Source organism: Pinus tabuliformis, chromosome J (genome assembly GCF_031772625.1).
Source record: "Pinus tabuliformis cultivar Carrire ecotype Pingquan chromosome J, CPIR1, whole genome shotgun sequence".
Classification (NCBI taxonomy): Eukaryota; Viridiplantae; Streptophyta; class Pinopsida; order Pinales; family Pinaceae; genus Pinus; species Pinus tabuliformis.
Genome location: NC_142295.1, coordinates 1,404,002,355 through 1,404,029,215, shown reverse-complemented (window position 1 = coordinate 1,404,029,215; position 26,861 = coordinate 1,404,002,355).

The following is a 26,861-nucleotide window of genomic DNA, read 5'->3' as shown; positions in this document are numbered from 1 at the left end:
GCATTGAAAAAATCTGTGAGCTTTGAGAACTTCTCTTGGTGTAGAGAGATAATGGGTGTTTCAGGGCTAGAAAAATGACTAATCTCTCTTGTGTTCCCCTGTGGAAAGAAAACAACAAGTGGGAGAATGTTGGGTTGTGTTATATTCTTTCCACGACTAGCCCATGTAGTTAACCGGAGGGTTAGAGCGAGAGCGAAGCCCCCCTTCGTTGCGCTGATTGTGTAGCCGGGGGGGTCACAGGGGGTTTGAGCGTACTCGTAACCCCACATGTTTTTTGGACGTGATGGTTTTTGGTCCATGGTATTGGATGCTTCGGCATGTATAAATATGTATTATAACATTGAAAGGAACGTAATGAAAAATCAAGCCGGTAGTCTCGGTTTTGGGATCCAGGGGAAAATCTTTGTGTATGTGTTTTATGTGTTATGCTTGCGCATTATTTATTTTCTGTGTTTTAGAATTCATATGCAGGTAATTACTGTACGGGGTTAAAACCTACAGTTATTCCCATTTTATATTATAGAATGTCTAGTTCCTTGAATGTTCTTGATCAAGACATGTTAGCATGGAATAAAGTAGAACAAAGGAGAACTATTACAAACAGTATTGTATATAAGTTACTATTAAAATAGGACTCTCACATCCGATTATAAATGGAGGAAAAAAACAAAAAACAACTACACATTACTATGTCGTAGGGATGTCTAATGAATGGAATATCATAGGTTAGTTGGAGGAACTAGTAGGAAGAAGGGGATAGTAAAAGTGTTCCACTAACTATTAAGATAGTATAATCCATGAACTACATGAATGGATATGGGTGATCACCAAAGTAAACATACCTAATTTCAATTATGTGCATCCCATAGAACATGATTGAGAAACATAAGCCAATAATAATCAAGTCTCTATGAAGATGCAATTGTTGCCTATATTGAAGGAAAACAAGGGTACATGATTACCACACTCATAGCCATAAAGGAAGGAGATACCAAAGTATCAATACACAACCCAAATTTCCCATCTCTCACAAGAATATGAACAATAAAAAACAAGAAATATTTATATTAGTGGTACCCGATTTCATAAAAATGCAAAGGTGTATAAGAAACTTCAAAAAGAAAAAAACGAATATATTTCCATGTTAAATCTACAAATTTAATCATACAGTCTCACCCAGATGTATAACTAAGCTAAATCTTGTATAACTAGTGTCTAATAGGCCAATCCAGGCTATAAATAAAATTATTTGAGAGGAGTATAAACAATTTTCCCAAGCAACATAAAGACCTAGAGAGGGTTTGGACCACTCAGGCCACATAGGACCAGCACCATGGCATAGGACAAAGTGGGTCTTGTCTAGTAAGATGTCGACGTGGAAGAGAGAAAGTGGCACCAACAATTAACTCTAGATCAAGATAAACACAAGTTTTAGAGTAATAACTCAGGGATAATTTCTTACCTAAGACCTAGATAAAAAACATAAGTCAAACTTCGACCATTTCAGAAAAAAAAACTTGCAAAATCCTGGAGATAAAAACAAATTTAAAGAAAAAGGGAAGTTTCTTGTTGGGGTGATAGTCGGTAGCTATGGTGTAGAATGATGTGATTGTGTTTTCCTTTATCAAATGGCTATTAGAGTTGAGGATATTTTGTCTCATCCTAAACTAGAGTTGAATGATGACAACTATCAAATTTCTAGATTAAAACAATTTACTGGGAGTATGGCCTGACACTGCCTTATTATAATTACTATTATTTATTGTACATGGAATCATTATGGTCTAGAAAATTCGAGCTAGAGGGATAATAGTCCTACTTATCATAGGGTTTTCAAGAAAATGTTAGAACATATAAACCTAGTTCACAAAGATTATAGACAAAAAAATTGTATACATGCAACAGGGGAACCAGAAATCACCTGTTATAGAGAAGAAAAAGAACATTCCTACAAGGGTCACATATATATTAACTATTAGTACCAGAATAAAATGAAATATTTGGAATTATATATATATATATATATATATATATATATATATATATATATATATATAGATATATATATATACATACATATATATATATATGTATATATATATATATATATATATATATATATCTATATATATATATATATATGCGAGACAGAGAAAGGAAAGCAAGGAGAGGGATGACTTAACTACATAGCTAGGAAAAATGATATCCAAATAAATGAAATAGAAAGTATCAGAAGAAACCGATTACTATAATATGCCCCAGTAGAAGAAGAAGGAAATATTCCACCAATACCTCCTGAAAGTTGCATCACTAGGTGTGCTCTGCTCGAAATTGGTATGAGGTGAACAAGAACCCCACAAGAAATTGACATGAAACAAATATGCTAGTAAAGAAGTGGAATGAGAACATGTGAAATTGTTGTTACCTGAAGGAGTTGTTGTTGGGTAATCACGTTGGAAAAATACAGTGTCAGGTTGATTCTATTTACTTCGCTAGCAGGAAATAAACCTAGAAATGGAGTCAAAAATAAAGAAAATATAATGATCTAATTAACCTTAACCACATTAATCCATAAGAACTCATATACTAGGTCACACATTAAATGGAACCCCACTAACTTATCGAGGGACCATCGAAAATTCGACAGGAGGTAATGGAAGGAAGGAGTCGATTGTAACCAGAGCCTTGTATCGGGTCACATGTGTCCAGAACCTTTACTTCCCTCTGCACCCATGACACCATTAAGCAAAATGTAAAAGAGAATCAAAGAAAAAAAGTCGTTGCTAATTTCAAGTTGATGGTTAGGTTTATGAAATTCATTCTCCACCCTTAGATTTCACTAATAGAATCTAGACCATTCACCGGGGTAGGCGCTTAGTGCCCACATGGTCTTCACATGGAGTGAGGTTGTGTGGCAGTGACCAATTCATCACATGCATTTCAATAACCCTGTTCCCAAGGTGTTTTTAAATTACATATGAAAATATTGAGAAATAAGACCGAGAGTACTTAAGATAAAGAAAATAATACCTATTTCCATATCCAACTATGCACTGAGACCTATGTGTAAGGTGCAAAGACTGTCTTGATAAACAAAAATAAATAAATTATACCAAAATATTTTAAATCGAAAGTGCACGATCAAATCACACACATGATTTCACCAAGTCAACCTTGAGGAACCCAATTCTAACATCAAAAATAGGAATATGGTTATTGTATGACTACTTGAGTAGGCAGAAGAGTGGAATACTACTAGCTAGATCATAGGTGGAAGCCAACTCAATATATGACATCTTGAGAAATAGCAAGTGTATGAAATTACATCAACATGGAGTAAATTTTTATAAAGGGTGATAAATAATCATATGATGGTATGCGAAAGAATATGTATATATGGGAAAAAAAAAAAATATAGTCAGAAGGTGGGTATGTTACAAACCCATAGCAAGGGGGTAAGCCATTATGCAACTCTAGCTCCCAACGTATAGTTATGGGAACCAAACCTACAATTTTTTACTTCTTGTATTATATAATTTACCTTAGACTCAGAGTGAACTTTGCCATCAGACCTATCTCACCGAGAGAAACTTGGTGATGTGAAATATTACCTTGACAAGACCTTCGGATTAGGAGATATTTCATCTCAAGGAATAGACTAATTACATGAACCTCTTTTCCCTCTTCCACATGGCACTCTACCAAAGGTCCATGTGTCAGTCAGGTGTGTGGAGCAGTTGGATCTAGTCTAACTTACTCGATGCATTCTCACTTCTCTTGATCTGATCCATCATCTCCAACCTTATCGCAATCCATCTTACAATAGTACCCAACCTCTAAGGGTATTTCTCTCTGTCCTTCCATATAGTCAAGGTTGGTTGTCTTCTCCCGAGGCAGTATTATTCTGCACCCGTCTCGACTTTTGACCTCTCACCTAAGCTTAATATCCTTACTTCACAAGGGGTCTATTTCTGACAAACCATTGTGTTGTGCGACCTCAGCAATCATTTTGAGGTTGCCACATGTAAGGTCCATTTTCTGACCAACCACTTCCCTATGTCATATCAGCAACTAGTCACGAGACTCCATTCATTGGGTTTACCGCTCTGAGGTAGGATAAGGTGTACGAAATATACATTAAAAGGTTAGAGCACTCCTTTATGTGCTGCATCTAAGTGGCTCTCTCCTTTCATCATGAATCAACTGAAGGATCCCTTCATTCCCATCCCCAATGCATGAGAGGAAGGTCTTTATGGTCATCGCAGAAATAGTTCTTAGCTCTACATTGAACATCTCAAGCATGTTTCCTTAGCCATGGCTCTTCCTAAGAGGTTCGGCAAACCCCCAGATTGATGTTAGTGTTCTGTTGTGCTGTACAAAAACCCCCCATTTCATCAAAATTTTATACAAAATCATAATATGAAATGGGTCCCTTTTAAAATAAAACTTAGATGTGTGAATAAATTGGTATTAACCCATCATAAGAAAAACCTTTATCAAAAGACTTAAGGTAGATAAACTATTTTTGAATAGAAATAAAGTGGGTCTTTAAAAATTATAAAATTCTTCGTTATTGTGATAAAGCGATCGCAAGATCGCATATCGCAATAACAAAGGAAGCATGCACAAAGATACATTCATTCTCTCCGATCCGAAAAGCATATCACAATTGGATATCGGGGAAGTCAAATGACAAAGCACGATGTAATAGAACCCCTTTAATTTCTCCGATGCAATAAAGCGTATCGCCATCGGCAATCGGCAATAACAGTCAACACATGATTAAAGGCACACTCGAATCCTCCGATGCGATAAGGCATATCGCAATCGGCGATCGGTGAAATCATAGTGGCACGACAATAAAGCCCGAATCCATTCCCCGATTGCGATGCATTAATAAGGCGCATATCTCAAGAACATATTTAAAAGGCTTGTATGCATTATATCACCTTTTGGTGATCGGAGGATGTTTTAGACAAATACTAAAGCCTTTCCTTTCACGTTACCGATCGTCGATTTGAGATTTACTTCTGATTATCTGTCAAAGAAATCTAAGCCACACTTCAATGAATCATTTGGCATATAAACGACATGATGGGCATTTAAAACCTCCTTTACCATGATTGACAGGTTAAACGGCTAACCAATGAAGCAGTTAAGGGAAGATTTTTCTTTAGATTTTATCTGCGGCAATTTCACTACAATCCATTATCGCCTGCTGATCGACGTAATTCTTTCATATTGGTCTATAGCAGCATTTCTCTGTATCACATTTTTCTCATCACTTGTACAGAACTCCGCTGAAATAAGAAATTTGAAACAAATGGGAAAGAGATCAAAGAAGTCTGTAGCAGCGGCTCCTACAGCAATAGTGTAGCCTGCCAAAGATCTAGGGCCAAGTAAAAAAGGGTTAATCTGAGACACTACATGCCTCGGCCTTGGAAATACTAGTTGGGAGAGCATTTACAATTTAATTGAAGCAAAGGAGCCTGAGGAAATATTAGAAAAAGCCATAGCTGACTCAACTAGAAAATCGAAAGCATCCCTTAGAGATTTAGCTTGTTCATATTTGCACAAAATAGTAGCACGAAAAAAGATTCTTCCATACACTGATGTAGTGAGATGGGTGGTAGAAGAAATTCCAGTTTCAAACAGAACATTTTTCACAGTTGACGGGAGGATTTTTGGCTCATTTCAACCTGATGATTTAAGGAAAATGTATCATTTGCCTAAGCCTAAAAAGAGGTACAACAAAGCCTTCCTTGAAAAATTTGCAAGTGAAAATGAGACAGAATCGGCCCCGATTAAGCAGTGGGGATAGAATACCGAGAAGCACAAACACAAATCATCAGGTAAGTACTCTGTAGAACCATTGGCTTCTCCTTACTGTTATGTCTGGACTATAATGTGTAGAATGTGGTAGATACATGACTCTGCTAAATTCACTATTGAAATGGTCCCTTTAATGGAATCAACAATCAATAGTTATGTGATGGATTGGGAAATCATCTTGTCGGACAAATTAGCCACAACAATTCTTGAATTTAGATCAAATTCACCCAAAAATACCAGGACCATTCCCCCTTTTTATTCTAGTGCTTATATTATGGATACTCTCTATTTTAACTCTGAATATCCGGTACTTGGATGGAGATGGACTCCCCAAGACCCTAAGCCAATCCACATTTATCATCAGATGTTATGGAGAGCTCACTACAAAGATCATTTGTACAAAATCTGCAATGGTTTTATGTTTCCTATCTACTATGCTATTTTTTATAAACCTACCCCTAGGATTTCCGAGGAAGCAGGGATCGACTTGACTACTGTAGGAAATTGGTTCGAAAAAGAAAAATTCACCTATATAAGGCTTTTTGGTAGCCTTACAAAACCCCATGTTCTTCCCTTATATGTGCCCGATAAGCTGTTAGCGCAGGAATTGGCCTATCAGATAACAACGGAAGGGACATCCAAAACCCTTAGAAATTATAAGAAGCAGGTATGGCCTTCATTTCCTTTGAGATGTGGTGTTTACACTCTCCATGATTACAAACATGCAGAGAAGGAAACAGAGAAAATACAAATGCTCAATCTTGCAACAATTCCCAATCGACAATATGATCCAAGAAAAGTTGCCTATAATGTTCTTGAACAAGCCAAACTTACAAAGTTTGATCATGAAAAGGATGAATTTGATGACCTGTTTTCCTCAGCAGAATCATTATTTCAGGTAAAAACATTGGCCAGGATCAGGTATAAAGATGAAGGGATGGAAGTGTTTAATAGGCTTAGAGAAAAGAGGTTGCAAACTTTGCCTCTGGACTTATTAGCCACTACCCCAGAAATCTAGTCAAGCGAGCCTGAACAACAAACTGTTGACAAACCTCCTGCTGTAGAAAAAATTCCTGAGAAAGGAAAAGAGCCAGAACAAGAGAAAGAACAGGAAAAAGGCAGTGAACACATGGATATAGATACTCAGATTGATCCCAATCTCCTTCAAGAATGACAACAGTTTGGCTCCATTATAAGCAATCCTGAGAATTCACAGGGTTTTACTACACCTGAAGTGACAATTGGTCACAAGACAACAACAAGTACGGTTCCAATTGAAGGAACCAGCAGCCTACCCATAAGTAAATATGTAAAGATAATTCCTAAGGATCCATCGGATGAAATTGTTTTGCATGTAGAAGACACACCACCTTTAGATGTCTTTTATAGCACTAAGCATAGGGCTATAGTAAAAAGACAAAGGAAAAAGAGAAGGCTTGATCAATCTTCTCTTTTACTGGCACAAACAGAGATGGCTAATGTGGTATGGAAAGAAGAATTCAATCCTTCTGAAGACCTCACAAAACTCTCTCAATATGTTGGGGCCTATTCGGTAGCTACTATGGATAAAGCATCAGAGGTTAGCAATTTACTAAAAGAAAAAGATCAGACAATTGTTTCATTAGAGGCACAGGTATCCGAAAGAGAGCAGAGGATAAACCAAGTAGAACAGCAATTAGCAACATAGCAACAAGTAAACAACCAACTAAATGAGTAATTGCTCAAGGAGAAGAAGAGGATAGACCAAAGCGCAGTGCAAAAACAAAAGGAATTATTCACAGCATTGGCTAAGCTAAAGAAAATGAATGGACAATTGAGTAAAACAAAATATGAGCTAATTGCTCAACTATCACAACAGGTAGAAAAGTTCAAGAGCTTTCCTCAACCAGCAGAATTCAAGTCCGAAGCTCTTCATATCAATAAGGCATTGATTAAGTAGTTAAATTTACTATGTCATAATATTTCCCTTGCTCAACCCCTCTGTGAGATTTCTTCATCAATGATTGACAAATCAGTTGACGCAAGGTAGAATTTGGAACAAGCCAATGAGACATTGACAAACTTTCTTGCCTAGCAAGAAACAAGTGAAGGGCAAGCTCCAAATAGCCTAGAATTTTAGAATCGCACAAGGAAATTCTTTTCCTAGAATGGAAGTCATAATTGATGAAAGCAGAAAGGGAAACTTCAAGATCTAGATCAGCAACAGGTGATTTGATTGAGTTAATTAACGATACTCTTTATCTATCTAATTTGATTTCACACTGCACTCTAGGAAAATTGCCATTGGCTAAAGCACTGGAACAATCATGCAAACAAGATTTAAAACAGAAGGAGAGATTAATAGCAAGCATCCAAAGTTTAACTTGGGACAGCCTGTGGTTCTTCCTAGTTAAACCATATAGTCAAAAAGGCAACACTAAAATGTTTAACCGATGCAGTTGGTTATATGATTCACAAAATTCATGATGCTACGTATTCAATCCAACTGCATTCACGCTTGAGTCACCTTCCAGAATTGCAACCAATGCTTGCTATCTGCCAGCTCAACCCAAAAGATGATCGGTCGAAACAGTGAATAATTCTACTGACTGCAAGCAGATCTATTTCAAGGAGATTTTCATGATTTGGTTATACCACCTAATAGCATTTTTATTTCATAGTCAGTTAGCTTAGATAGTATTTAAAGACCCTTTCATGTCTTTAGAAAGGGTCCTCAATTTTTGTATAAAACTTGGATCGGGAGTCACACTATTGTGCTTCTAATATATATTTTTTATAAAGACTAGGACTATATTTTGAATTTTAATGAAGGATGCTTTGACGAGATATGCACTACTACTTTTTGTGAGAGTATTTCTAAGTTAGAAGGCAGAATCTGAATGCGATTGATATCAGGAGGGATCCAAATTACATATGGTACTATTATCCGTGTCTTTGCTCCATTCTTTTATAAGAATCAGCATTTGTTCAATCTTGCTATCATTAGATATATGTATGTGTTTTAACAGCAGTCCTTATACTTATCACTATTGAATGTTTAAGGAATGTTATTCTTTCAAGCATATTTATGTCAATGATATATGAAGAATAGTGTAATAATGTTTTAATGATTACTTTGTTCAACTACTTGAACAAAGTAATTATCATATGAATAAATATCTTTGTTTATCAATGGAGTCATCTATATGCCTATTTGTAGATAAAGATCATCAAAAGTTACACTAAAGTGGAAATTTCCCGGGATAGATTAGTTGTTTATAATCTTGCATTTTAGAATAAATCATTCACCATTATCATTAGATAATAGATAATCAACCACTTATCCATCCTATTTACAAACCATTGGGAAACTGGTCCCATTATATCTAGTCGGAGCCACCTTTAAGGTCCAGACTAGGTGGTTTTCCCCGATGTTGATGCAGCGATTTCCAAGGCATCAACATTTTTGGTGCTAGAAGGAGGGAATCAACTATGAATGGCAAGAAAACCCAAAACTACAACCCATTCCGAGAGTAAATCTCCCTCCACTTCACCTCCGACCTATCCTTTGAATGTTGGAACCCCAGTCTTCAAACGAGAAGAAGAGGACACTACTACCACTGCTCAATCCCAACATACCCCAGAACGATTAACTCCTGAGTCTCCTGAAGTATAGTCTCTTATCCATAAACTTCAAGGATTTTCGATATCACCACATAAATCTTAGGTATCTCAAGGCAGTTAGACTTCGCAGTTCATTCCACCTCATCACCTCACCAGACATCAGAGCGGAAAACTTGGTATTGAACCTACTAAATTGCCTTTACCGAAAAGGAAAATGGTAAGAAAAACAACTGAAGAACCTGATAGTGAGACTATTTCATCATCATCCATTTCATCTTCTCCAGTGCGAAATCAGCCATCCACTCCTCCATTACACATTTTTGCTCAACAGGGATCAGGAACTTCAACATCCCAACCTCCTCAAACCTCAATATCATCTCCTTCCCAAACATCTGGAATCTCATCGCTAATATGATCTACTATTGGTTCTACAATGGATCAGAATCCATGGAATAATCCTGGTGCAGTCATGATGCCTGCACCATTACATCCATTGCTAGCACAACCTAAAAAATGGTTGCCGAAATTTAATCCAGATGCAGGAATACAAGCCGATGAGCATATTAACAACTTCATGTTGGCCGTTAACTTAAAAGGAGTGATAGAAGAAGATGTTGTTGTTAGAGTTTTCCCTTATACGTTACAAGGATCAGCTGAGTCTTGGTATTTTTCCTTGCCCTCAGGATCCATTACAAGTTGGAACATTTTTCAAGAACAGTTCTTGACTAAGTATGGTGATGATAGATCTTTAGCAACATTAATGAATGATCTCTCGAATCTTAGGATAGAATCTAAAGAATCTATAAAAAAGTTCAATTCGTGGTTTAATAAACTCTTGAATAATATTCCAACTGCCTCTAAACCGAGTGAGAAAATCAGAAGCGAATGGTATATAATAGCTTTACCTTCAAATATAGTTATCTTTGTAGATAGAGTTGCAAAACCATTTCTAACGGAAAACATGAAGGAGGCTCTTGTTGTATAGAAACTCATTATTGATTTAGAAAAGAAGGCTGCTCTTGAAGACAAAAAATCCAAAAAGTTTCTTTCACAGATGATTCAAAGAAGAAAATGCCTAAAGATCCATATGATATGGAGGGTCTCTAAAAAGTTCTCAAGACTATGTCAAACGAAATGGTAGAAATCAAGAAGCAAGTAGCTGAGACTTCAACAAAAAGACCATTTAGAAACTTTAAGAAACCTGAATCAAAACCACCAAATGCTATATCCAATGTAGACTCTGATCCCGAAGAGGAAGAAGAAGAAGAAATAGTCTTGTCATCCGAAGAACCAGAAGAAGAGGAGACTGTAGAATGTCATGAGATGTGGGACTTTATTTTGCCTAATTCCGATACAGAAAATGAATGGGAAGCTTTCCCTGTAACTACCAAAGAAAAGGTTCCCACAAAGAAATCTACAGCAATATCATCCCAAAATCATCCATCAACTTCAAATCCACCTCCAACATCTAAGACATTAGTAGTTACAAATTCTATGGACTACAATATTATTGAAGACATGAAGAAAACAAAGGCAAATATCACTATGTTTGAACTCAGTAAACTCAAACATCAACCAAAACTCCTACTTAAGGAGTTAGATGTTGTACCTTCTCCTCTTCCCAATGCTATATTGTCTAAAGCTGCTAATGAGTCAGGTAAAACACCTCATGGTAGAATAGAAGCTACTGATGCTATTTTAATTGCGGATAGATCTAATTCTCATACTCCTCCTTTTCTCTTAACCTACGAGATCAATAATAGAAATCTACACAACTGTTTGATTGACTCAGGGGATTCCTCTAATATAATGCCAGCTTCAGTTTGTTCTGAACTGAACATTGAACCCTAAAAGTATGCAATTCATATTGTATGGTTGGATATAACTAAGGTCCAGGTTTTAGGAGAAATCAACTTAGTTACTATTAGGTTATCATCTGATCCAAGAGTGGTTCAGAGAATTGATATTTTAATCGCTGATGTACCTGAATTCTATGGCTTGATCTTGAGTAGAGATTGGTCTGAGAAACTTCATGGTTATATTTCCACCAATTGATCTCATATGTGGCTAGCTTATAAAGGAAAGCCAAATCAGATCAAGATTAATTGGGAGAAACACATGACCCATACCGTTATTGAATTCGAACAAGAAAATCAACCAATAGCTTTCAATAACAATATTTTGGTGAATTACTCATTTGAATCATTCTTTGGAAATTTTACCGCTCAACCATCATCTTTCTCAGTTAATAATTTCACATCTCAAATTGAAAATTTTCCATAAACAGATACATCAATATGTGTTAATGTTGTTGAGGAAACTGTAAATAAAACTGTAGATAAATCTTTGTTTTGGTCATTATATTTTGATGGGTCTAAATCTAATGAAGGTGTAGGGGCAGGATGTATTTTAGTTAGTCCTGAGGGGGAAAAGACCATGTTATCATGCAGGTTGGAATTTGAATGCACAAACAATACAACTGAATATGAAGCCTTGATTCAAGGACTCTACAAAGCAATTGGTCTTAAAGTTCAATATTTGAAAGTGTTCGGTGATTCAAAAATTGTTATAAAACAAGTCAGAAATACAATTCATTGCCTTTCTAGTCACCTTAAACACTATCAGTCTTTGGTGCAAGACCTTATATCGCAATTTTTAGCATTCAATATTTCTCCCATTCCTAGGTCCCGGAATGCAGCAATAGATTTACTAGCTAATGTTGCTTCCAAACTCCTTCCATCTGAAGATTACAACCCAGACAGATTCTCAGTAGAGTTAATTTTTAGACCATCAATTCCTGATAATGTCACTAATTGGTGAGTGTTCAATCATGATGAAGACATTTTAAATTTCTTAACTTCTGAAAAATCCTATGATGACCAAATTATTGATGAAAGTGATCATGACCTTCAAATGAAGGAAAAGCAAGAAGAAAACTCAATACCTAAACTAGTGGTCAAGCTTGAAGATCTTTATGACATCAAAGACAGGTTTAAACAGGTTACTAATTCAAATCTCCAGAGTTCCACTTTGAGATCTGAATTAATAAACATTGGTACTGAGCATAATCCAAAAAACATCAATTTTGGATTAGGACTTTCTTCAGAAGAAATAATTGCGTCCATTAGATTATTGCATAAACACAAAAATGTCTTCACTTGGAAATATGATGATTTGAAAACATATGATACATCCATCATTCAGCATATTATTCCAATGCTTTCTGAACAAAAACCAGTGCAACAGAAGTTAAGGAAGATTCATCCTAACCTAGGGAGTCAAATAAAAGCTGAATTAAATAAACTCTTGAAAGCTAGGATAATTTCTTCTGTTAGACATTCAAACTGGGTGTCTAATATGGTGCCAGTAAGGAAGAAAAATGGCGATATCAGAATTTGTATCGATTTCAGAAATGTTAACAAATCAAGCCAAAAGGATAGCTTCCCTTTACCTACCATGGAGTGGACACTCCATTCAGTAGCTGGTTTTAAGTTAATGTCCCTTTTAGATGGTTTTTCACGGTATAACCAAATTTTGGTCCATCCTGATGACAGACTTAAAACTACCTTTAGAACCAAGTGGGGAGCTTATGCCTACCAAAAAATGCCTTTCGGATTAATTAATGCTGGAGCCACATTCCAAAGAGCGATGGACATAGAATTTAAAGGATTGATCAATAAATCAATAGTTGTCTATTTAGATGATATTACTATATTTTCCAAGAAAATATCAAATCATTTACATGATTTGATGTTAATCATTGAACGCTGCAGAAGGTATGGTATCTCAGTCAATCCAAAGAAGTCCTTTTTTGCTCTTAATCAAGGAAAGCTCTTAGGCTTCATTGTTTCAAAGGATGGTATTTATATTGATCCAGATAGAATCAAAGAGATTTTTGATATCCATTCCCTCATAATAAAAAATCCATGCGGTCATTTTTAGGTCAAATTAACTTTGTAAAAGGATTTGTTCTGGATTTCTCCCAGATTGTTTTGCCATTACAAACCATGATCAAGAAAAATTTAGTGTTTAAGTGGGGGTCTGCAGAAAAAGAGGCATTTGATTCCATTAAACAATCAATCATAAATGCCCTTGCTTTAAGCACTCCTAAGTTTTCAAATCATTTCATGCTATATAGCCTTGCATCTGATTCATCTTATGCAGCAGTGCTGACACAAATTAACGATCAAAACTTGGAAGCAACAATCTCATTTTATAGTTCAAACCTTCAAGGTGCTGAACTTAATTAATCAGAAGTTGAAAAACAAGCCTTTGCTGTGTACAAAGCCATTAAACACTATAGACCCTTTCTCTTAAAAACTCACACAAAAGTTATAGTTCCTTTTTCAACAATAAGACAATTACTAGTTCAAAGGAAATTAGAAGAAAAGAGAGCAAATTGGGTCACATCATTACAAGAATATGACTTGGAAATCAAACCAACAAATATTATCAAAGGCCAAGGGTTTTGCACGTTGTTAGCAGGAGCATCCAATATTCAGGAACCTGAAGATACAAAAGAAACTGAAGAAATCAATCAGATGAATATCACTAATCCTGAATCTCAATACGAAAATCTGATTTTCTATTTGAAAAATGGATATGCTCCTTCTAATATTTCCTATAAAAACAAACGCGCCATAATATTTCAAGCAAAAAACTTCATAATTGTAGATGATGTGTTATTTAGACGAAATTATGATTCAATTTTGTTAAGATGCTTAGAAAAACCTGAAGTGTAAAAGGTCTTGCAGGAGCTACATGACGGACCAACGGTAGGACATTTTGGAGCTGATACAATAGCTCACAAAATCATTCATGCTGGATATTATTTGCCCACCTTGTTCAAAGATTCTCATGAATATGTAAGGAAATGCCAAAGTTGTCAAACCACTAGCGGAAGACAAAGGAAGCCAACTTTCCCTTTGCAACCAGTCAACATTGAACAACCTTTTAAACGATGGGGATTGGACATCATTGGGGAAATCTCTCCACATTCATCCAAACAGCATAGGTATATCCTTATAGCTACTGATTACTTTACTAAGTCGGTTGAAGCAATTCCTTTGAAGACAACAAACTCTGAGGCAATCATTGAATTCATAGATAAATTCATTATTACTAGGTTTGGTGTCCCAAACGCTCTTATTTTTGATAATGCATCTTATTTCTCTGGAAATTCTATATTTGAGTTTGCTATCAAAAGGAGATTTAAATTGAAGTATTCTGCGAACTACTACCCTCAGGGTAATGGTTTAGCAAAATCCACCAATAAAAATCTTATAAAAATCATTAAGAGAACTATCGAGCAGAATCATAAAAACTGGCATAAATCTTTAGTATTTGCACTATGGGCTGACAGAATAACACAGAAGGCCTCCATAGGCACTTCTCTGTTTAACCTAGTATATGGAAAAGAAGTTGTCATACCAGCAAACTTAGTACTTCCATCACTAGCTTTAGTGCAGTTTATTGAAGAAAGTCCCTCATCTTCTATTCAACTAAGACATGATCAAATCTTGAAACTAGAAGAAGAAAGGGAAAAAGCCAGAATTATACATGCAAAACATCAGCAGATTATTAAGCCATCTTCTATGCAACTTCAACCAGTTCGAAACAATTACAAGTTGGTGATCTAGTTTTGAAATGGGACAAAGCCCATGAGGATAAAGGAAAACACACTAAGTTCCAAAAAATGTGGCTTGGACCATTCCAAATCAACGAGAAGATAGGCCCTTCTACATTCATATTGCAAGATCTATCAGGAAAGAGAGATTCTCTTCCTGTTAATGGCCTTATCTTGAAAAAATTCTTCAACTGAGGAGGTAACCCCTTCTCCCTTTGTAAATATTCAATTTTCAACAGAATTTGTGTGCATAACATATTTTGTTTAAAATCCTAGGAAAATAAAGTTGTAAAAAGCCTCCCATTGGTCTTTGCTATATTGGAAAAGTTACTCAAAAGAAAATAGTTTTGATATTTACTTTTAAGAAATGGAAGCCTTAAAAGAAAAAGAAAATTCTAGGAAATTAGGTTTAATTAGATTCTAAAAATCCCATTTTATTTTTGTGAAATCTTCTCAAAAATTAGAAGTACTGTAAATCATTTGAATGTTTTAAAAAGCCTAAAATCAGTTATCAATACAGAACAGAGATTGATTCAATCTTAGCATCCTCAACTCTCACCCTATCATCCATATTCTCTTAAGAAGAAAGTTGTTCATCCCATCCATCAAAATTTATAATTACTCAAAGTGTAATTCTAAAATATATTTGATATAAAAGATAAGAGGTCTTATTACAAGCCTGCTTACCATGATCATAGGGGAATAGTTCAATCGACATTACCAACACTGCATACCAAAACATGGTAATGGCTTATAATTATAAGACAAGGGGTCTCATCATGAGCCAGCTTGTTCAGTTAAATTACAACCAGTGAATGGCATTGTCAGCAGCTAGCCATCAAACTAGGACAATGGCTTTTTATCTTACAAAATAAGGAAAAAGTAATACAAAAATATGGAAACATATCTTTTGGATTCATTCTTTTTAATTATACTCTGAAATGGATGGAATAATGAATGGTCAAATGGTTAAAAGGTAACCCTGTCAAGACTATAGATGTTTGCTGGCAGCAGAGGCTCTACCTATGACAAAGGATTCATTGTAAAAGCTAAGTTGGAAATGTCTTTTGTTTTATCATTATCAACCAATTAAGGCTAATTCAAAACTTAGAATGTATTTAATTTTAACAAGAGAAGGAAAGAGTAGAAATAGTTAACATTACTTTCAGAATCTATGATTATCTAGTTATATTAGATTTTCTCTATCATCTAAGCTTTCCAGATTAAGAAAGTTTAAGTATTTTAATTAATTTCTCAGAGATAACTATTTCTCTCAGGGAATCGCCAATTGTTGTGTTGTACAACAACCCACCATTTCATAAAATTTTTATACAAAATCATAATATGAAATGGGTCCCTTTTAAAATAAAACTTAGATGTGTGAAAAAATTTGTATTAACCCATCATAAGAAAAACCTTTATCAAAATACTTAAGGTAGATGAACTATTTTTGAATAGAAATAAAATGGGTCTTTAAAAATTATAAAGTTCTTCGTTATTGCAATAAAGCGATCGCAAGATCGCATATCGCAATAACAAAGGAAGCATGCACAAAGATACATTCATTCTCTCTGATCCGAAAAGCATATCGCAATCGGATATTGAGCAAGTCAAATGACAAAGCACGATGTAATAGAACCCCTTTAATTTCTCTGATGCGATAAAGCGTATCACCATCGGTAATCGGCAATAACAATCAACACATGATTAAAGGCACACTCGAATCCTCCAATGCGATAATGCATATCGCAATCGGTGATCGGCGAAATCACAGTGGCACGACAATAAAGCTCGAATCCATTCCCTGATTGTGATGCAATAATAAGGCGCATATCTCGAGAACATATTTAAAAGGCTTGCATGCATTGTATAACCTTTCGGTGATCGGAGGATGTTTAAGAGAAATATTAAAGCCTTTTATTTCATGTTACCGATCGTCGATTTGCGATTTAATTCTGATTATCCGTCAAAGAAATTTAAGCCATGCTTCAATTAATCATTTGGAATATAAATGACATGATGGGCATTTAAAACCTCCTTTACCATGATTGAAAGGTTAAACGGCTAATCAATGAAGTAGTTAAGGGAAGATTTTTCTTTAGATTTTATTCACAGCAATTTCACTACAATCCATTATCGTCTGCTGATCCACGTAATTCTTTCATATTGGTCTATAGCAGCATTTCTCTGTATCACATTTTTCTCATCGCTTGTGTAGAACTCCGTTGAAATAAGAAATTTGAAACAAATGGGAAAGAGATCAAAGAAATCTGCAGCAGTGGCTCCTATAGCAACAATGCAGCCAGCTAAAGATCCAGGTGATGAGCCCCAAAAATGGATAATTATATGGGCTCATTCAACCTCACCATTCAAATTAATCCACCATTCTCATTAGTTTATTGCATGTTTTTGATTATATTTATGCTAATAGAGTGAATTGGGTTAGTCATTATGCCAACAAGTCTAATGGGTGCTTTGTGCAGATTTTTAGTCAATTTTGAGACAAAAACAAAGGTTTTAATGAGCACTTGGCAGCCAAATTCGTGGAAGAACAAGGGAGAGTATTTGTAGGAAGGTGTCCCCTTCATTTATGGGCCCTTACCTCAAATTCTCCACCATCAGCTCGGAGTTCAAGGGCCACCAAATCGATCATCACAAGGGCAGTGGAGCAAGTGCTAGTAAAAGTGCTGTTAACTACACGTTTTGGCAGCCGAGTTCCTAAAATTTAGGAGGGTTGTTGGGGTCCTCAATTTGTATAAATAAGAGGGCTTAGGGCCTCATTTCAGTTAGTCACTTTATAGGCAGAAGTTATCTAGTTTGTAGTTCGATTTTAGTCAGTATATTAGCTTTGCATTTCAGCACATTTTCAAGCTTTCCTTTGTGGACAGTTTTTGATGTAACTCTTCTTTTCTTGCTCAATAAAGATGAATCCAGATTTGCACCAGCTCTAAATCTCTCTTAGGAGGCTGTAGCTCTTGGGGTTAGGCCCATCTCAAGTGCCCAGTACCTCCTTTTTTTACCTTTATGTGTTTTTGCTGCATTCTTAGAATAAAATCTGCTATTTAGATTTAAATCTTGCTTTGTTATTTAGATTTCTTCTAATGATTAAAAAGGTGTTTTATGTTCAAATTGATTTGATAGGTTAATAACAGGGAAGATCTTCAGAAAAAGGCCATCAAGCACCTCTGATTTCACCTCTCCCTCAATGGGATCAGGAGCTGGAATCAACGTGACCTTGCTACCAACAAAAACACAATCTTTGCCTCGCCATGCAATCATTAGTGTTCGATTTTTTATTTGCAGAAGTTGGTTACATGTTTAGAGTCTTGATTGGTTAGTTTGCATAGCATTTCACATTATTTCGTTGCAAATAAACTGTTGTTCATTTTCCTTGCTGTTATTTAAGTCAAATTAGGTCAAGATAGCTAGATCTTGGGTTTGCATAGTTTTTGTTTGGTCAGATTTGGAAAATTGTGTGCAGATCACCTGTATTACCTCTCTATCTACCTTTACTCCATCAGATAATCTACTCCAACCCTTAATCCATGGTTCCTACCCTTCATTTGCCATACTTTTCCCACCTTGCCCTAATTTCTACATTCTCGTGCATCATCGCTTCCTCCATCCTTGAACCAAATCCAATCACTCCTTAGCCTCATGCACCAGGTCCTAAACATCTTAACATCATTATCCAATCTGAATTTCCACTTTCCCACCATTTTTCCTCCATCAACCCTCCAAAATCCACTTTTCAGAACATCCTGTAGAAACTTACAGAACATCTTGTAGAAATTCCAGAACATCCCGTAGAACCCCTGCAGACTTCCTGTAGAAGCTCACGAATGAGGTTTCTTGGTAGAAAAATTCTATGAAACTCTCTGGAAGGGTGTTAGGGACCCCTTAGGCCCTCTCTGAACCTTCTCGGCCTCCTCCAAGCATTTCCTCTCGCCAATCCACCTCTGCACAGTAAAAAACAGTTAAATCGCATGCATAATAATTCTGCCAACTTACTCAAAAATACAAAAAGATGGTTCTTTCATATTTGACAATAAAAGTAGCTTATACACATGCATTTCATCTTCTTAGAAGTCAATGGCATCTCTCCCAGTAGCTTGCATCCTCTTTCTTGCATCAGTAGAGCTAGCTGGTAAAATTAGGGTTTGCTAGGGTTTGCGTTTTCTTTTAGCTTTTCAATGTCTTTCTGTAAGTAGATCAGCCTTCTTTAAATTATCTTTCATCAATCAGTTAGAAAGCTTCTTCTCAGATCTCATAGAAGTTGGATTGAGCCCTTAGCGGACTTGTGCCAGCTGACCAAGTGACAGCTGCGACAAGCGCTAGTACTTGTGCATACAGCACCGTCACTTCCAAGTTTGTTACGAACTACTAGGTTGATAAAATTAAAGAAGGGAGTCCCAAGAGTTGCACTATTATTGCTGCAATACTGGGGCTCACCACTCCTTTTGGCGCCGTTGCCGGGGAAGCGTCAGAGTATTGGTGATTGCTACTTTTCTTCTATTTTCTACTACAACCTTCTGCTAAGTAGTTTATTTCATTTCCATTATGCAATTTCGTTTCTGCAAAAGTAGATTAGCATTTCCCGCTTTCATAGATTAGCATTTCAATTCCGCAAGCATAGCCTAGAATTTCATTCCTACAATTTCATTTGAGCAAAATAGATTAATCCTTTCCTGCTTTCATTTCAATTTTGCATTTTCATTTCAGCAAGATAGTTAGTTGCAATTCAATCTATTTAAGTTTTGCAGGTAGAAGGAAAGAAAAAAAAACAAAAATCAACCAAAAAGATTTCATTTCATGCCTTGTAGGAGCAGAGATAAGTCAGAAAATTGTTTGCACAACACCCCCACTGCTTCACACAACCAACCTTCTCTCTTCTTCCATGGCTGTGAATAACAAGAACCCCTAGGTGGACAAAAAGACATATTTGAAGAACCTCTAGGGGAGAAGAAGAAGAAAACATTCCTCTGGAGCAAATGGCTACAAGTAGAAATGTTGGGAGCAGTACCTTATCCAAAAACGAATTTTCAAATCAAATGGAAGATTTCAAGAGCGAGATGAGGCAGTTTCTTGCCATGCAACTGGATACCTTGCAGATCCAAAGGAAGCAAGAGGAAGCCAAGAGGGCTTGGGACATCTTTTGTCGTAGGTGCACTAGAAAGCATCCTAGGGACGAATGTCCAATGCACTTCCTAGAAGTGCATTTCATCTATGAAGAATACTATCCTACGAATCAGTGCCCTTCCTTGCCCGGAATTAAAGCTGCATATCAGAGGGCCAAAGGAGCCACTGAACCACTCTATTATATGAACCAAAGGAGGCCACATGGATCTAGATCTTAACAGCAGGAACTGCAAGAGACATCCGAGACCTATTATGACCCCTATCAAGCCACTTTCATGCCTTCTTAGGGTCCCCCTGCTCATCCTTCCTGGTACACACCTCCTCCTTGTTCCTTCACAGATCCATATTATGCCCTACCAGTTGCTCATTCGTTTCACTCTTATGCTCAGCCACAGCCTCAGTGGAATGCACCTCATTAGGGGTGGAGGCCCCAGTACAACTCTCATCCCGCTCCTTTGCCTTTAGCACCTGCCCAACCACAACCCCATCCACATCCATCGCAAATATACACCCCCACTCAACTACCCATACCACCATTTCCAAACCCACACATTGGAATAGCTCAACCCAATTGCAAAGCTGAGGCACAACATGTCCAAATGACTCCTCTTGAGCTCGATGATCTTCACCATAGCTCAGGAAGAGTATGGAAAAATAGAGATTATATTGACAACATTGAAGGACCAAGGGCGAAAGAAGATTCAAAAGAAAAGATCAAAGAAACATGGGCTGCTCTTGATGAAGAGAAGGCATCCAAATTAGAGATTGAGAAAGTTCCCTCACGGTTACCATCAAATCTTCCATGTATTCAAGAGAAAGATCAACAAAAAGAGGAAGATGAGAAAGTCATGGTAGAAGGTGACATGAAACATGATCCAGATCAGCAAAAGGACCAAGGATATCAGAGCTATATTGAGATATGGTTTCAGATCGTCACTAAGTTGCAGCGGTACTCTCTTCCTCAGCTATGTTTGATCCCTTCAAAGTCAGATAATTTGGTCTTTGAAATCTTGATAGCTGTCAAAGCATGCATTTCAAGCCTCCACATCATTTTGTCTCTAATCTAGATGTGCACATGGCTCCATTGGAAGTGTTCTTATGCTTGAAAATAATTTTGTTTTTCAAGTAGGGTAGGGTAAAAAAAAAAAAGATAAAAAAAGATAAAAAGATGAAAATAAGAGGAAAATAAAAATCTAAGGTGAAAACCTCCTCGGAGGCACCTTAGATTGGCTCACTGATCGAAAATCTCCATGAGTCAGTCAATGGGTTGGAAAGAAGAGGAAATAAAAATAGAATAAGATCTCTAGGTGAAAACCTCCCTTGGAGGCGCCCAGGGCAGGCAATTAGGGTGAAAACCTCCATGAGGCACCCTAGTTGTTTTTCAAAAAAAAAAAGAGAAAAAGAAAAAGAAAAATAAACCTAATTTCCATTGGATAATTGCAAGTTGCAAGAAGGACATTTCAGATCAGGAGGATCGCTCAAAACAAAGACAGAGGAAGTTCTATGCCTTCTACAGGAAGTTCTATGTTTTCTACAGGAAGTTCTGTGTCTTCTACGGGAAGGCTACAAACAAACCAAAATTGATCTTTGAAGAGGACCTGAAGGCCGGGAATCTGTCCATGAGGCCTGCAAGCATCCATGTTTCCATCCCTCACCCTTCTCCATCATTTTTTCCATATCATTGTGCTTCTTTCCTCAAAACTGTGTGTTCTACAGGAAGTTCCTGTAGAAATTACAGGATTTCTACAGGAAGCTAGAAATGGATTTCAAAAAGGTGGTTTGGTGAACATGATAGCTTCTGCAAGGGTTCAGAAGTCCTCCTGCAATCTTAAAACTCCTCCTCCATCATCTCCAGGTCTGCATCACAGCCCAAGCTCATTTTTTTTACCATGCAAAAACTTGCAGAATGCTTTGAAGAAAAAATACATAGAACAGAATTTGTTTTTGCCCTAACTTGAAAACCATGCATCCATTTGAAAAACCATTTTACGGGGAATTGTACAGGGATGATGGAAACATGCTCGAGTAGTTTTAGCCAATTCCGGTGCACGGTTTCCAAGAAACTAGCCTCCAACACCTTCAGCCATGTTTGCATTTTCTCCATATCCGTGCATCCGTTTCAAAACCTGTTTCATGGGGAGATGCACTTAGGTGATAGTAGCCTACCCAAGCAGTTTCAGCCGATTCCGACGCATGGTTTCCGAGAAATTGATCTCTGTAATCTTCAAACATTTTCCATTTTTCTCATAATCTGTGCATCCATTGATCGCAATTTTTCTATGGGAGGTGCATAATGATGATAGGAACATGCTCAGCAAATTTCATAATGATCTGGTCTACCGTTCGTGAGCAATGGCGAAAACAAGTTTCTATCCTATGAAAATTCAAAATCAGCAGCTTGAGGGTGCAGATCTGAATGTGGAATCCAGTCCTGCAGTGTGGATCCAACCAGAGGATACCTGCACAAGAAAACAACCATGAATCAATAGCCAAGCCATCATGCAACCACCGAAACAAATGCATGCAACAGCAAACAACACCTCACAGCAACCATTCGACTTCCAGGTACGTGACTAAACTCATTCCTCTGATTGCATGAATGTAATTTGAAAACTGCATGAGTAATGAGATGGTTGTGATTAAAAAATCGGTGGCCAGCTAACTGGCCACCCTCATCCAGTTCTCTAGCGCTCAGGCAAAAATCACGCAGCATACGTGTATAGTCATTCACGTGAAATTTGAAAAACACAGGTAGTGGTAGATGTGTTGAACTCCAATGCATAGGACATCAAATGATTAACAGATAGAAGAGAACATACAGTTCATAACATCACTGTAGTTCGAATAAAGACAACACACATTTTTCCACCTCATCCCCTCGCCACGAATTGCGCCATAATTCAAAATGCTCGGCTGAAGACTCACGTTAAATGTTGTTCATTTACACTTGCAAACCTCTTCAGCCGAAGTACGCATCCTTTGCATCTGAATTCTGTTAAACTGACGTCCTTCGCCATGTTTTTCAGCCTATTCAAAATTCTCCCGCATACCAAGATCGTTCAGAGGCACAGAGACATTCTACAGAAGCTGACCAGCGTTCTACAGGAAGACGTTCTACATGAAAGTACAGCAAAGCCTTCCAGAGCAGAAAAGCCTGGATTTTTCTTCGACAAATTGGGAGTCCTGAGAGAAGTAGGCTCGAAAAACGCCATACCCATGCATGAAATTTCAAAAGGTGGTAAATGAAACTGTTTGGAGTAGGGAAAGTTAAAACAAGTCTGCCTGTGGGTCAAGAATTGTTGTTTCCCTGGGTGATACACAGAGTTTTTTTTCAGTTGGTTCAGTGTTACATTCTCCTCCACAATGCCTGTTAACGAATCCCTCCTGTAGAAATGATAAACCTATGTAAGGACTGATCTATGCATAAAAAAATGTGACTTGTATATGGTGGGTGTGAAAATTAAGCTCTGCACTCTGTCTGTGAGAGCCTAATTTCATTTTGACAGTCAAGTTTTGGGGTAGCAGCAGCATTATAACCAGGGAATTGGTGAAAAGGGAGATACAAACATCTAAGAAACTCTGTCCTAAGAATTAAAGGAGGAAACCATACACATAATTCCCCTTCTAATCAGTACACAAGCCAAAACAAAGTATTTTTCACCATGCCAGGAGGGTTTATCATAAAGGAACCCTCGGATTCCAAGAAGTTGTTGGAAACTCCTGAGGTGGTAGACCTATTTACCCGTACAAATTGGATGACCTTCTGTGACAGAATTCAAGGTCACGATGATGAGATAACAGAGGAGTTCCTAAGGTCCCTGTAGCCTAAATCAAAGACATTGGCCACTGTAAATTTCCGAGGATTGACCTTAAAACTCACCCCACAACTCATTAGGCGGGTCACTGACTTGCCATTGGCGGTACCCTGGGATAAAGGGGAAAGGAAATTAGGCCAGAAGGCCAAAAAGGAATTCTTCATACCAGAAGAACAATTTTCAGAGGATAAAAATGGGGTCCAGAGAGCTAGCCTACATCCATTTTGGAGCGAGGTCAGCCTTCAGATTATGAAATACATTACCTGTGGGGGGCGATTCAGTATTGTATATGGTTATCACTTCCAGTTGCTCACTGAACTCAGGCATAAGATGGATTTACCCACAGAACAAAAGCTAAGCATCCCCTACTTCCTCCTACAATCATTGATTGAGTGTGGCACAAAACTGAAGGAAGGGACACCAAACCAGCTGGCCCATCATGGGATTATCAAGCTTCTAGTAGAAGATGCCCTCCATATTTCAAATCAGAGAAGAAAGGACTGAAAAGGTCCAAGAAAGTGAGGGCACATCCAAGGAAACCACAACAAAATTGAAGAAGAGGACACCCCCATCCAAGCAGTCCAAAACACTGAAAACTGCTTCTACAGGAAGACAGAAAACAGTCAGCACAAGACTTTCTACAGGAAGTCTGAAGACAGAGCAACAGAGGGAAAAATCACAAGAAATTTTAGCTAGGGAGGCAGCAGCTGTGCTGGCCACCCTAAGAACATCTCCCAAGTAGAAGGAAAAGTGAAAGAGGGAGCCTCCCATGTATTTTAAGGCAAGAAGGAGTGTGAGGATTCAGACTGGCAGACCCTAGCCTCAGTCAAAAGAGCCAATTACAATGGTAGAAACCCCAACTACACAAAAGGAGAGGTCTCCCTCAAAGGCATCCATCACCTATGAATGGGGAAGCCCGTAGACATCCACCTGGAGAGAAAGCATGAAAATGTTGGACACAAAGACCTCTCTACAGGATGCTGAGACAGTTCTACAGGAAGCTGAGAATTCTCTAGGAAAAGGAGCACAGGCAGTGGGAAGAAGCAGACAGAAAAGCATGGTTTCATGACCGAGAAGAGGACATCACTTCAGAATCTTGGCATGACTGAGAGGGCACCAAGGCCATCAAAGATGAGGAGATAGATTGGTTGCTCAGAGGATGAGCAACGCTTTCAGTAGGGGGGTGATGATGAGCCCCAAAAATGGATAATTATATGGGCTCATTCAACCTCCTAATTCGACATAATACACCATTCTCATTAGTTTATTGCATGTTTTTGATTATATTTATGCTAATAGAGTGAATTGGGTTAGTCATTATGCCAACAAGTCTAATGGGTGCTTTGTGCAGATTTTTAGTCAATTTTGAGACAAAATCAAAGGTTTTAATGAGAACTTGGCAGCCAAATTCGTGGAAGAACAAGGGAGAGGATTTGTAGGAAGGTGTCACCTTCATTTATGGGCCCTTACCTCAAATTCTCCACCATCAACTCGGAGTTCAAGGGCCACCAAATCGATCATCACAAGGGCAGCCGAGCAAGTGCTAGTAAAAGTGTTGTTAACTACAAGTTTTGGCAGCCGAGTTCCTAAAATTTAGGAGGGCTTTTGGGGTCCTCAATTTGTAAAAATAAGAGGGTTTAGGGCCTCATTTCAGTTAGTCACTTTGTAGGCAGAAGTTAGCTAGTTTGTAGTTCAATTTTAGTCAGTAGATTAGCTTTGCATTTCAGCACATTTTTAAGCTTTCCCTTGTGGACAGTTTTTGATGTAACTCTTCTTTTCTTGCTTAATAAAGATGAATCCAGATTTGCACCAGCTCTAAATCTCTCTTAGGAGGCTGTAGCTCTTGGGGTTGGACCCATCTCAAGTGCCCAGTACCTCCTTTGTTTACCTTTATGTGTTTTTGTTGCATTCTTAGAATAAAATCTGCTATTTAGATTTAAATCTTGCTTTGTTATTTAGATTGCTTCTGATGATTAAAAAGGTGTTTTATTTTCAGATTGATTTGATAGGTTAATAATAGGTAAGATATTCAGAAAAATGCCATCAAGCACCTTTGATTTCACCTCTCCCTCAGTGGGATCAGGAGCTGGGATCAAGGTGACCTTGCTGCCAACAAAAACACAGTCTTTGCTTCGCCATGCAGTCATTAGTGTTTGATTTTTTATTTTCAGAAGTTGGTTACATGTTCAGAGTCTTGATTGCTTAGTTTGCATAGCATTTCACATTATTTTGTTGCAAATAAACTGTTGTTCATTTTCCTTGCTATTATTTAGGTCAAATTCGGTCAAGATAGCTAGATCTTGGGTTTGCATAGTCTTTGTTTGGTCAGTTTTGGAAAATTGTGTGCAGATCACCTGTATTACCTCTCTATATACCTTTCTTCCATAAGATAATCTACTCCAACCCTTAATCCATGATTCCTACCCTTCATTTGCCATACTTTTCCCACCTTGCCCTAATTTCTACTTTCTCATGCATCATCGCTTCCTCCATCCTTGAACCAAATACAATCGCTCCTTAGCCTCATGCGCCATGTCTTAAAAACCTTAACATCATTATCCAACCTCCATTTCCACTTTCCCACCATTTTTCCTCCATCAACCCTCCAAAATCCACTTTTCGGAACATCCTGTATAAAGTTACAGAACATCCTGTAGAACCCCTGCAGACTTCCAGTAGAAGCTCACGAATGAGGTTTCTTGGTAGCCAAACTCTGTGAAACTCTCTGGAAGGGTGTTAGGGACCCCTTAGGCCCTCTCTGAACCTTCTCGACCTCCTCCAAGCATTTCCTCTAGCCAATCCACCTCTGCACAGTAAAAAACAGTTAAATCGCATGCATAATAATT